The sequence below is a fragment of the Sus scrofa genome, chromosome 8 (genome assembly GCF_054392235.1).
Source record: "Sus scrofa isolate SSC_HxYL_T2T_F1_AM1 chromosome 8, Sscrofa_HxYL_maternal_Yorkshire_Landrace_v2.0, whole genome shotgun sequence".
NCBI classification, from domain to species: domain Eukaryota; kingdom Metazoa; phylum Chordata; class Mammalia; order Artiodactyla; family Suidae; genus Sus; species Sus scrofa.
In genome coordinates this window covers 54,905,215-54,914,645 of record NC_139390.1, presented here as the reverse complement: position 1 = coordinate 54,914,645, position 9,431 = coordinate 54,905,215, and the positions used below count along the sequence as shown (strand labels likewise).

Genomic DNA, 9,431 nt, shown 5'->3' with positions numbered 1-9,431 from the left:
TACCACCAGCCCCATGCTTGCTATATTTTGCTATTAGGTCATTCTTTTAATCTAATAAAGTTAATTCAATGTCTATTAGTTTTTCAGACAATATATTTGGACTGGAGATATAAGTGTGAATAATCAATTTTGAAACAGAAAATGTAGGCATCATTCTGAAATCTTAAAAAGCAACTACAGTCGTTAATGACTTTTATGTGTCCATTCAGAGAATCCAATACCTTGGCTTGGGTTTGGGATTAATTTTCTGTGTAAAAATAACAGCAGACTTTATTTTATATGATATGAAAATGTGAGACCCCTCATCTATATTAACTAAGATTCATATTAGTTCCCATCATGGCTTAGTGGTTAACAAATCTGACTAGGAAACATGAGGTTGCAGGTTTGATCCCTGGCCTTGCTCAGTGGGTTAAGGATCCAGCATTGCCATGCGCTGTGGTGTAGGTCACAAATGTGGCTCAGATCCTGCATTGCTGTGGTTCTGGTGTAGGCCAGCAGCTACAGCTCTGATTGAACCCCTAGTCTGGGAACCTCCATATGCCATGGGAGGAGCCCCAGAAAAGGCAAAAAGAGAAAAAAAATTCATAGCAAAATTGGGAAAGGACTGAAAGTAGTGTGTGAAGACTGTTATAAATAAGAAACAATTCAACTACAATTTTAAAAAAGTTAAAAAAGAAGGCTGGATTTGAAACTCACTTCTGCCCCAATAACTATGTGACCTCAGGAAAGTTTCTTAAGCTTCCTCATTTGTGAAATGACAGTAAAACATCAGATTATTTAAGATGATATAAAAGATGAAACATTTTATAAAGTTATCTTTTTGAGTCATCACATAATCCATTTCAGTAGAAATTTTCTCAAGGCCACCATAATATCTTTGTTTCTCGGACAATATATCATAGGGTTATACACTGGTGTGACAACAGTGTAAAAAAGATAAAGAAACTTGTCCATACCTATCAAATGACTGGAATTTGGTCTCAAATATGTGGTGATGCCTGATCCAAAGAATAAAGCCACAACCATGAGATGACAGGAATAGGTAGAAAAGATTTTGGCTCGCCCCATGTCTGAAGGCAGCTTCGAGGTGGTTCCAAGTATTTTCACATAAGATCCAAGAATCAACATAAAAGGAATAGTGACAACTAGAACAGCAACCACATAAATCAACATCTCAATCGTAAAAGTGTCCCCACAGAGCTTAAGGACTGGAAGTGTGTCACATAAAAAGTGATTCAACTGGTTACAGCTACAGAAAGGGAGAGAGAAAATCTGATAGATAAACCCTACATGCACTGGGATTCCACTGACCCAACAGCCAGCTGTCAGTTGGATGCACAGCCTACTGTTCATGATGAGAGGGTAGAGTAACAGGTTGCAAATGGCCATTGCAGTCAGAAGGAAACATTCAGTGGATCACAGCACCAGAAAAAAAAGTGCATTTGAGTAGCACAGGCCAGAAATGATGTTTCTATTTTGTCTACAAAGATCTATCAATAATTTGGGTACGGTGACTGATATGTAACATATTTTCAAGGATGAAAACTTCCCCAGGAAAAAAATACATGGAGGTCTGGAGGGAAGGATAAATCTTGGTTATGATGATAATTAGGCTATTTTCCATCAGAATAATCATACAGAAGATCAAAAACACCCCAAAAAGAAATCCCTTGAGGATGGGAACATTAGAGAAGCCAAGCAAGATGATATCCATCAACATAGTGAGGAGGATTTTGCCCTCTGGTTCCTATCTATTAACAAAAGGTTCAGAAATCACTTCAATTAGATTGGCCCAGCAGAAAATGGGGCACAATAAATTATGATTTTTAAATGCACTGATACAGGATAGATATCCATCTTTTGTATTTGTTTTATATTTTGGTTAATGATTTCTAAACCACAATTTAAAAACAGAAAATAGTATGAAACTCTCTCATTTCTGCCCATAATGAAGATTATGAATATGTGAATAACCCAGCAAAAAAAAAAAGGAAAAACAATGATGGATGAGCCAATATGTAAGGTAACTTATTCTCAGAAAAAGAACTGCTTTAGGCAAAATGGGATATTTTTCTCATGAAAAATGTTTCTCCTTCCTGATCATTTTAGCCTCCATTTGCTTTGTATTTTTTCTGCCTACTTCCTTTTAGCCTAAAATAATTTATATGATTCTTTCACATTCAGTTTGATATTTTCCCTGAGAGCTCCATATTGGATAACCAAAAAGCAGTGGTGATCAGTAAGATTCAACTGCTAGGCCAGGTTCAGGCTAGCCTGACCACTCACTATCTGGGAAAGAGACTTACATACTGAACAGTAAAATAAGAAATATTTTTTTGCCTCAATCATAGAAAAATATTCCATTTAACATATCAGAGAAATTTACATGAGAATTTATGAGTCATGTGTTCACTTCACATTTAGAAAATGAAATAAAATGAATAAGATTTTGCAGTAATATATCCTCAACCCTACTAAGACCTTCAATCACCTTAACAACCCTACTTATTCAAAATTTTGGACCTGAAATATTAATTAAATATTTATACCCTTTTGCATTAATTTTTTAAAAAGGTAAAATAAAATGTGTAAGAAAATTTGTCTCAGAAATCATATACCTGATATCTGAAAAAAATGTCATATCTGTATGTTTTATTTACTTTTAAATATGAATATCTGAATATATATAAAATATATACATGGTGATATATAATATAACTATATACATAATATATATTCTAAATATCTATATCTGAATAACTATCAGAAAGCCTAGTGCTGGAGTTCCTACTGTGGCTTAGCAGGATAAGGACCCAACATAGTCTCCGTGAGGATGAGGGTTAGAACCCTGGCCTTGTTCACTGGCTTAAGGATCTTACATCACCACAACCTGATGTAGTTTGAATCTGGTATTGTATTGCTCTGGCTGTGGCTGTGGAATAGGCCACAGTTGCAGCTCTGATTTGACCCCTAGCCAAGGAACTTTCATATGCCACAGGAGTAGCAGTAAAAAAAAAAAAAGAAAAAAAAACCTAATGCTAATTGCAATGTAGCGTTAGCCTAATCAGCTCCTTATAATTAAGAATTTGTAGACCAGATAAATTCACTTTTTGAGGTTTCCATCTAATCTTCATTAATGCTGAACTGTGACCTTTTTCAACAGACTTCCATGTATTCCCAAAGTCACATTGCCATGAATTATTTAATTTTTCTTTAATTTCCCAAATCTGTCTTCACTTCCTACACAATACATCTTCCCTTTCTTCTCTTAAAATCCCTAGTTCCTCTATCTTTTCGCAAAACACAATCAACTGAAACAACTTAAAATTTATTTTAATTTCTTAGTTCTCACTACTCTCAAACTCTCCCCTTCTGAGTTCATTAAATCCTCTTTAATTCACTGACTTTAGCTTTTCACAGCACACTCTGAAGGCAAAAGTTCCCTACTGGCTCATCTCTGCTTACAGCTCAGAAATATCAAGAGAAGAAGCCAAGGACCTGGGGAGTTATAGATTCAGATAATACATTATTCAAACTCAGACATAGGTTACTCCACTAAATCTTACCTTGTAATATCTATCTTTGTATTTTCTTGTCTCTTCTCTTTTTATTTATCCTCTTTTTGTAATTTATTTTAGCATTTTATATCTTCTTACAATTTTTGAAATTTTATGTCTATTTCAGTGTATATGTGCTTTATTTTTCTTTGTAACTTATACCTTAAGAAAACAAACTGGAGAAGAAGGGAATTGAATTTTCAGTCACTAACATGTTTGAATGTAATTCAATACTTATTTTGCTGTACATATTATTGAGGTTTATTATGGATAAATACTAAGTTTGTGTTAAATACTATGGACACTAGTTATAAATAATATGTATTCAATTATTGTCATTACAGAGCTTATGAAAGAGTAGTGACTTTATACTGGTAGGTCAGGTTTTAACGTAAAATGTGCAGAGTCTATGCAGAGAGAATTAAAAGGTGTCACTGGAGAACTGGACAATGATTCAAGGATGTGATATTTAATCTGATTTTGTCAGATCTTAGGGTATCACAGAATCATTCTGCTATTTTTTCTTTAAAAACATTTATTGAAGTATATTTGATTTACAATGTTGTATTAGTTTCAGGTGTACAGCAAAATGAATCATTTATACACACACACACACACACACACACACACACACACATACACACATCCATTTTTTCCCACATGGATTATTACAGACTATTGAGTAGATTCCTTGTGTTGTACAGTGAGTCCTTCAGAGTCATCTATTTTACATGCAATACTGTGTATATATTATTTCCATCCTCCTAATTTATATGCAAGGTTTCCTCTATTATAACAATGTTTGATTTTGAAATATATGTGTTTGTTTCTCTTTTAAAAATAAGTTTACTATTAAGAAAACATAATAAAACATTTTCCAGGAAAAAATAACCTTCTATATTTATTCAGTTTTACATCCCTAAGAGTACTCAGGGGCTTATATGGGTGAGTAGCCTATAAGTATTTTCTAACAGGTAACTGGTTGAATGTAGATTTCCTACTAATTTCAGTAATGACATTCCATTTAACTAAATTCAATTATTCACTCACCAAAGATCTTGACATTGAGTGACTGTAAATGAAAATGAGATACATTCTTATAATATGTCCTTATGTAAATTATCAGAGCTTAATTTTTCTTGTCTGAAAATTATGCAATAATAATGAGATGCAACACGGGGAGTTGTTTTGAAGAGTAAGTACCATAATCTATGTTAACTTGATTTAAATAGGTGGGTGTAGTTCTATGAGGCATACTTATAATCATCAATATAATCATCAAACTTACTGTATTTATCATTATTATTTGAACAGATATCTTCTTTTTGTTCTCTCTTTTGAAAATATTCTCTCCTTTTCCTGCCTTGAAGTCAACTTTTCTCATATAGGGAGGAAAGTATGTATGGGATAGAGTTTTGTCAGGAATAATGAGTTAAAATTAGTAGACTACTTTATACTGTGTGAGTGAAAGTCAGCAGTGATACTGGGGGGTGGGGATGGGGAGGATACTCTAACTTACTGGGATTTTTATTTCTCTCTCTCTCTTATCTGTGCCAGTCTCTGAGATTTGTACTTTGAACACATAAGACAAGAAGACTGTGTTATAGAAATATAAATTAAACAAAAGTCTAATTCAAATCCTATTTAATATCTGAGCCTCCTCAGATAACTTTGATTATTTGCCTTCCTGAAGTTGATCTAATTTCTACATTAACAGTGGTAGGTTGGCAGTTCTAACATGGGAACTTCAGTTCATACTTTGGCAATTTTGCTATTTTAGCAGGAATTGTCATAGCTGTGGAGAGTAGAGAAGTCTGGCTATTTGATTTTTTTTTAAATTGTTAGCAGTGTTCAAATATATTGTGTACTAAACCTGCCAATTATTTTGTGTTATCTCAATTATAGTATTCTGAGTGAAGTAGGTCCTGTTATTATTTACATTTTCACAAAGAGCCAGAGGCATATAGAGGTTAATAAACTTCTCCAATGTCAAGGACCTAGCAAGTGACTTAGGTGATTCAAATTCAGCAAAGCAATGCTATATCCCATATTCTTAATCTAAATTCAATGTGTTTCACAGAACATTCAATGATAAATATTATTATTTCTATTATTAGTTTTTAGAGCTGCACCTGTGGTATATGGAGGTTCCCAGGCTAGGGGTAGAATTGGAGCTGTAGCTGCTGGCCCATGCCACAGCTACCACAAAGTCAGATCCCAGCCATGTCTGAAACCTATACCAGATCTCAGGGCAACACCAGGTCCTTAGCCCACTGAGTGAGGACAGGGATCAACCTGTGTCCTTATGGATGATAGTCAGATTTGTTTCCTCTTATCCATGACAGGAACTATGTAAATATTATTTTGAATTTAATACTCCAAATAATAGCAATATAACAGTACTATAATGCTCTCCATAACTCCAAGTCGGGATCACACCCATTTAATATTTCATTTACTGTTTTTTAAAATGAACACCATTACTGACAGTGTGTATATTTCAATTTCAGAAAATTGATTTCATAAATGAATCTTATTGGAAGAAATTCTCTTTATGTATTTTGGCTTTTGAGTTAAAAATTACTATAATAAAATAAGCAAGGTAAAATTACAACTGCTTGACTTTTGATTTTATGGAGAAATCACCATGTGTTGCTCTTTTATGGAAAATATGGTCTTGTGAAATACAAATGCCTGGTTGGAATAATTTAACAAGTTGAGTTATTCTTATTTTTTCCTTGAAGCTCATACTTGGCTTAAATCAATCAGTACATCTTAGGTAGAAAATACCCTTTTATTCAGTGCAAAGACATCTTTTCTCCATGACATGCTGTACTTTTAAACTCAATAAACAATTTATCGAGTTGTTAACTTAGAAAATAATCACAGCTGTCTCTCATTCAATTAGTGCTACACTGAAGTTTCTCTAAGGAATATGGACAGAGGAGGACTAGCCTACTGGCCACTCCTCTTCATCTGTCTCCCCATCCCCTCCACCTTTGGAAAGTAGAGCTTCCCCTACTGGGAGAGGCTGTATAAGATATTTGCTATCTTAAAGTTGGTCTGTATCCATGTATGAATTCTTTATATACTAAATTTGCAATTTTGTATACATTTTTTTTAACCTCACAGACTGGAACTTGGAAATTTTCTGGTGTTCATGCATCATCTAATTTTTCTATGAGTTAAGGCTCTATATTCATGCCATGTACACAGGTTATCTTTAGTTACAGGTACATATATAAGAAAGACATGAATTTGAACAAGAGTTCATAGTACAAGTTTCAAGTTTCTATTTTAGTTAGGTCAGGATGGGAAAATAAATTGAGGGCTGTAAAACTAATAGAAGAAAGAATGTAGAATGAATTTTTTATTATTGCTATGAATCTGTTAAGCTATATAATATAATTAATTCATGCATTCAGGCTTTCTCTATTTATTTTGAATCATTCAATAAATATCTAACCATATCTGATGCTCCTCTATACTCTTCAGAAGGCACAGAAAACTTTGTACCTTACAAAGTGGTCACAGTCTCTGACAGCCAAACACCTGTTCATCTCTTAAATGGAGCTGGTAGGTCACATTGCATGGAAAGTAACCCATTATCCCTGTAAGCAAAGTCAAATATTTCTACTTTCATTCTCTCTTATTTTCCTTCTAGTTTGGCCTTCCTTATATTATGTTTTAAAATTTCTTCAGATGGGAAGACAAGATGGTGGAAGAGTAGGGGGACACACTCGCCCTCTCCCACAAACACAACAACAGCAAAAAAACACATCTACAGGATAAAAGATGAACACAGAATAGCAACCAATCGCTGGCAGAAGAACCTAAACTCCAATAATGGCAAGAAGTTTGTGACATTACTAGATAAAAAAAAAGAGGAGAGTGAGAGAAGGTGAATCCGAGCTGGACAGGCGCTCCTGAAAGGGAACTGCCGAGGAGAAAGGGATCCCACACCCTGGAAAGTCACCTACTCGGGGGAAAGATCAAACAAACTGGAGGAATCTCCAGATGCAGAGAAGAGTGTAGCAGTAAGTTGGAGTTCTGAAAAGCAGATCCAGAACTGTACGGACCATCTGAACTAGGGGCACAGTCACCAAAAATTGAGATGCCTGGGTGGGGGCTGGGTACCGAGTCCTTGGCTCTAGAGGTTAGCCCCCTGGGAATGGGCTGGGGGGTGGGGCGGAGCAGAGACTGCTTGGGAGGTCTAGAAACTGGTCTGTCAAGTTTGACGGGGCAGAGATTGCCTGGGATACTAGAAAACAAAGCTGTTGCAGAGGAAGGGAGCAATACTCTAGGGGCGGGGAAGTGGAAAGCCACATCAGAGGGAACCTGGGAGAAGAGCCTGGTCTGCGCCTGTGCTGGGGAGGGGAGAGAAGAAGGGGTGGGTCCCCATAGAATACTCCCCATGCCACAGCAAGCTTACAGGCCTGCTAACTAGCAGAAAGCTGTGCTTCTGAGTGCATCCCCTCCCCCCACCCCCACCACCCCCTACGCACTCGCCGGACCTGGGGCTGCCTGCCATCTGGGAGGGCTGGCCTCAACAATTGCCTGAAGCCTACCACCACAGGGGCTGTCCCTGCACAGGTCTGCTTGCCCTTTGGAGAGGCTACACCCCTCCAGAGCAGCACCAAACACCACCAGCCCCCGAGAAAAGGCCTGCAGCCCAGAAAAGCTAGAACAAGCCTAGCCAGGCTGTGAAAAGATCTGCCTAATTCTCAGATGGTCTGTCTGAGTTGGGCTGCCCTGGGGAGGAGCCTCCTGGGTTTGCAGTGGCCCTGCTATCTGCCCAAGCCCTCAGGGGGAGCCAAACTCTCGTGGATCAGCTGCATAGGACTACCAGCTCCAGGCAGGAACCCCTGCAGCCCAGAAAAGCTGCAACAAGACTGGCCAAATGTGAAAAGATCTCAGACATTCTTTCTGAGTTGGGCTGACCTGGGGAGGAGCCTCTTGGGTTTTCAGTGGCCCAGCTAGCCGCCCCCGCTCTCAGGGGGTGCCGAGCTCTAGCATATCAGCTGCATAGGACTGCCAGCTCCAGGCAGGACCCCCTACAGCCCAGAAAAGCTGCAACAAGACTGGCCAGGTCGTGAAAAGATCTGCCTAATTCTCGAATGGTCTTTCTGAGTTGGGCTGCCCTGGGGAGGAGCCTCTTGGGTTGGCAGCAGCCCAGCTAGCTGCCAAAGCCCTCAGGGGGTGCCGAGCTCTGGTGGATGAGCTGCAAAGGACTGCCAGCTCTCTGCAGGACCCTCTGCAGCCCAGAAAAGCTGCAACAAGCTTGGCCAGAGTGAGAAAAGATCTGCCTACATTCTCAGGCCGTCCTTCTGAGTTGGGCTGCCCTAGGGAAGAGCCTCTTGGGTTCTCAGGGACCCAGATAGCTGCTCCAGCCCCCAGGGGGTGCTTCACTCCTGAGGAATAGCTGCCCAACACCACCAACCCCCTGCAAGAACCCCACAGCCTAAAAACACCAGAGAAAGCTCTGCCTGATCGAGTGAAATCTGCTACCATCGTGGTGTGGACCTCCCAGTCCTGTCTGCCCACAGGAAGTCCGCCTTTGCTTCAAAGAGACCCTGTTAGCCCCATCAACACTCCAGAAAAGCCACACTGCCTCCAAAAAGACTGACCAACAACGCCAGCCCTCAGGAAACATTCCATGACAGTGACAAGGCAAACACTGCCTGGCCACGGAGGGTATACTCCACCAAGAAAAAGAAAAGAGCAAGCAAGATGAAGAAGCTGAGAAACCACCCCCAGTCAAACCAACAGGAGAACTCACCTAAAGCAGTCAACAATGAAACAGATCTCTGCAGTCTGACAGACCTGGATTTCAAAGGAGAAATAGTGACAATACTGAAGGAATTAAGAGAA

The 9,431-nt window shown here is 38.5% G+C and overlaps 1 pseudogene; it reads right to left on the bottom strand.

Moving 5' to 3' along the window:
* Positions 1 to 831: 831 nt before the first annotated feature.
* On the bottom strand, positions 832 to 1,723 carry LOC110261953 (olfactory receptor 10AG1-like; annotated as a pseudogene).
* Positions 1,724 to 9,431: the final 7,708 nt, after the last annotated feature.